We start from the raw sequence: 4,276 nt of genomic DNA on the forward strand, positions 1-4,276 counted from the left end.
AATGGGTGTTGGATTTTATCAAATGCCTTTTCTGCATAGATTGATATGATCATGTGATTATTTTCCTTTGTTTTATTTATGTGATGTATGATGTTATTGTTTTTCTAATGTTGAACCATCATTGCATACCTGGTGTGGTGTGGTAAATTACATACTGTGGCTTTTCTAGCCATAAGTCTTTATAAACTCCTGGTTGAATTTGCCATGAGCAACTTAGTAGCTCCTGATTGTTAATGTTATCCACTTGGGGTATTTCTGTTGTGAATGGTATGAAACAATATTCTGGGAAGTTCTCTCTCTCTCTCTCTCAGTTGTATAGAATTCTGATGTTGGAATTGGTTAGTTTGGGCACCCTGCCAGGCTCAAAAGGAACCCTCCTGGAGGCAGAAGGACTCTCTTTGACTGCTGTCTGAAAAAGACATGCTGAGAGAGAGAAATGTGCTCCTGAGAGATGTGAGAGACACATGCTGCTGAGAGAGAGATGCAAGAGACATATACTGCTGAGAGAGATATACATGCACTGCTGAGAGAGAGAGAGATGCAAAAGATATGCTGCTGAGAGAGCTACATGCTACTGAGATTGCTGGATGCTAAGTGAGATGGCCGGCTGTGAGAGACTGAGTGCATTCCTGAACTTGAATTGTAGCCTGTTGTTTCCCTAATAACCCCCATATCTGTAAGTTCTGTGTGGCCACTGCAACAAATTATTGAACCCAGCAGAGAGGTGCTGCATGCTGCAGGAGGAACGGTTGGTGAAAGGGCTGAGGGAGGCAGTATGTCTGGCCTCACAGGAATAGGACTTGGGCTATTGATGGTGACTCTGTCTTCCTCCTGTGGGGTTAGAGGAGGTCAGAAGATGTGGCCTCCCTGATCCTTTGGCACCTGGTATGAACCCCACTTGGTCATAATGTATTATTATTATTATTATTTTTGATATCTTGCTGGAGCCTATTGACTAGGATTTTGTTGAAGATGTTTGCATCTATATTCATGAGGGATATTGGTCTATAGTTTTTCTTTTTTGTGATGTCCTTGCCTGGTTTTGGTAACAAGGTTATGCTTGCTTCATAAAATGAATTTGGGAGGATTCCATCCTTTTCTGTACTGACATATTTGGAATGGGATTGGTGTCAGATCTTCTCAACATTTGGTAGAATTCTCTGGTGAAATCATCTGGGCCAGGGCTTTTTTGTTGTTGGTAATTTTTTTATTACCTATTCAATTTCTTCTTTTGATAAGAGTCTGTTGAACTTTTCCACCTCAGTCTGTGTTAGATTAGGTAAGTAGTATGTTTGTAGAAATATGTCCATTTCTTCTACATTTTCAAATTTGATGGAGTACAATTCATCATAGTATCCTGATATTATACTTTTTATTTCAGTTCATTCCGTTGTGATATCTCCCAGTTAGATTCTTATTCATGTCATTTGTATTTTCTCCCTCTTTTCCTCTGTGGTTTCTCAATATTATTAATCTTAAAAAAAAAAAAAAAACTTCTAGTTTTGTTGATTTTTTTCTATTGTCTTTCTATTTTTGGTCTCATTTATTTCTGCTCAAAGCTTTATTATTTCTTTTCTTCTGGTGATTGTAGGCTTTTTATGCTGCTCTTTTTCTAATTGTTGAAGATGTTGGGTTAAGGTGTTGATTTTGGCTTTTTCTTCTTTTTTGATGTGTTCATTTCTTGCTATAAATTGGCCTCTGATCACTGCTTTTGCTGTCACAAAGATTTTGGTATGTTGTGTTTTCATTCTCATTTGATTAAAGGAATTTTTTAAATTTCATGTTTCATTTCTTTTATTACCCAGTCATTTTCAGTGAGGGTGTTATTTAATTTCTATGTGTTTGCTCTTTTTCCACTGATCTTATTGTTGATTTCTAATTTTATAGCACTGTGATCTGAGATGATGTTTTGCAGTATTTCAACACTATTAAATTTATTAAGGCTTGCTTTGTGGTCTAACAAATGGTCTATCATGGAGAATGTTCCATGTGCACTGGAAAAGAATGTATACTGTGAATTGCTCTGTAGATATCTATAAGGTCAAGTGGGTGGATTGTATTATTTAGTTCCTCTGTGTCTTTGTTGAGTTTCTTTCCAGCTGTTCTATCTTTCATTGAAAGTGGTGTATTAAAGTTTCCTACTATGACTGTGGAATCATCTATTTGTCTTCCCAATTCTGTTAAAGTCTGTTTTATGTATTTTGAGGCTCCTTCATTGGATGTATAGATATTTATTATGATTATGTCCTCTTGTTCAATAGATCCTTTAATCATTATGTAATATTCTTCTTTGTCTCTTATGGTGGTTTTTGTCTTAAAGTCAATCTTATCAGAAATTAATATTTCCACTCCTGCTCTTTTTTGATTGCCATTTGCTTGATAGAACTTTTTCCAACCTTTTATTTTTAGTCTATTTTTGTCTTTGTCTCTAAGGTGTGTCTCTTGTAGTCAGCATATTGATGGTTTATGTTTTCTTATCTAGTCTGCAACTTTCTGTCTCTTGAGTGGTGCATTTAATCCATTTATATTCAATGTAATTATCTATGAGTATGAATTTGTTGCTTTCATTTTGTTATGTGTGGTTTTTTTTGTGTGTGTGTGTGGTGTTGCTGATTTCTTTTGTTCCGTACGATTTTCTGTGCTGAGCTCATTTTGTTTATGAATCATTGTGGTGTAGTAAATTACATAGTGTGGCTTTTCTATCCATAAGTCATTGTAAACTCTGTGGTGGAATTTTCCCTGAACAACTGAGTAGCTCCTGATTGCTAAAGTTATCCACCTGGGGTATTTCTGTTTAACCAGCATGAAACAGTCATCTGGGAGGTTTGCTCTCTCTCAGGTGTATACAATTCTGATGTTGGGATTGATTAGTGGTCACTCTTGCCAGGCTCAAAAGGAGCCCTTCTAGAGGCAGAAGAAGTCTCTCTGACTGCTGGCTGGGAAAGACATGCTGCTGACAGAAACACACTCCTGAAAGACATGAGAGACACACGAAGCTGAGAGAGAGACACGAGAGACACACACTGCTGAAAGAGATGTGAGAAACACACACTGCTGGGAGAGACTGTCAGCTAAGAGATGGTGGGCTGCAAGAGACTGAGTGCATTTCTGAACTCGAGTTGTAGCCTGTTTCTTTCCTATAAAACCCCATAATCTGTGAGTTCTGTGTGGTCACTGCAGCAAATTACCGACCTGAGCAGAGAGGTGGTGGGTGCTGCAGGAGGAATGGTTGGTGTCAGGGTTGGTGAAAGGGCTGGAGGGAGGCAGCATGTCTGGCCTCACAGGGATAGGCTGTGGGGTACTGATGGTGATTCTGTCTTCCTCTTGTGGGATTAGAAGAGATCAGAAGATGTGGCCTTCTTGCCCCTTTAGCAATCATGTTATCATTTCCTTCTTTCCTAATGTTTCAGTATTTGCTAAATATTTGTGCTTATCCTCTTTTTTATTGTGATGTGAAGGTTTAACATTTTTCTTTGAGGTTACTGTATGACTTATAATTTTCTCCCTGAGTTTAGAACAGTCAATTCTATCTTGCAATTCGCTTGACTTCCTTATCATTTAGAAGTTCTGTAACTACACAATTTTTTTCTCTCTTTTTGGTTTGTAGTTGTCCTCATTTGCTAATTGATATTTTTAGTTCCCTGTTAACAATCTTGCAAACTTATTTTACTTTGGATACTTCCATAACTGGATTAGTTTCTGGGTTATGTCATCATGTGTGTTAATGGTTAGTTATTGTTTGCTGTTGTTGGTTCTCTGTCCAAAGGACTCACTTTAGCATCCTTTGTAAAGTTGGTCTGTTTTTAACAAATTCCCTTAACTTCTGCTTATGTGGAAATCTCCTAATTTTACCCTCATATTTGATGAACAATTTCTTGGGTACATAATTCTTGGTTGGAGGTTATTTTCTTTCAGGGTTTTACATGTATCATCTCCTTAACTTCTTGCCTGCATGGTTTCTGCCAAGAAATCAGAGCTCAGTCTTACTGGTTGCATTCTGTAAATAAATTCATTTTTTCCCATGTGGCTTTCAAGATTCTTTCTTTGTTTTTGTTTTTGGTAAGTTTGATGATGATATCATTGGTGATTTTATTTTGGGATCTATCTTGTTTGGGGTTCATTGAACTTCTTGAATGGATATAATCTTTTCTACCATCATATAAGGGAAATTTTCTTACATCAAATTTTCATCAATTTTCTCTGTGGTTTTATTTGTGTCTTCCTGTTGTGGAACTCTGATTACATGTAGGTTATTCCTTTTGACAGTATCCCACAT

This window comes from Orycteropus afer, unplaced genomic scaffold (assembly GCF_000298275.1).
Source record: "Orycteropus afer afer isolate SDZICR_OR568_19922 unplaced genomic scaffold, OryAfe1.0 scaffold00485, whole genome shotgun sequence".
In the NCBI taxonomy this organism is placed as follows: domain Eukaryota; kingdom Metazoa; phylum Chordata; class Mammalia; order Tubulidentata; family Orycteropodidae; genus Orycteropus; species Orycteropus afer.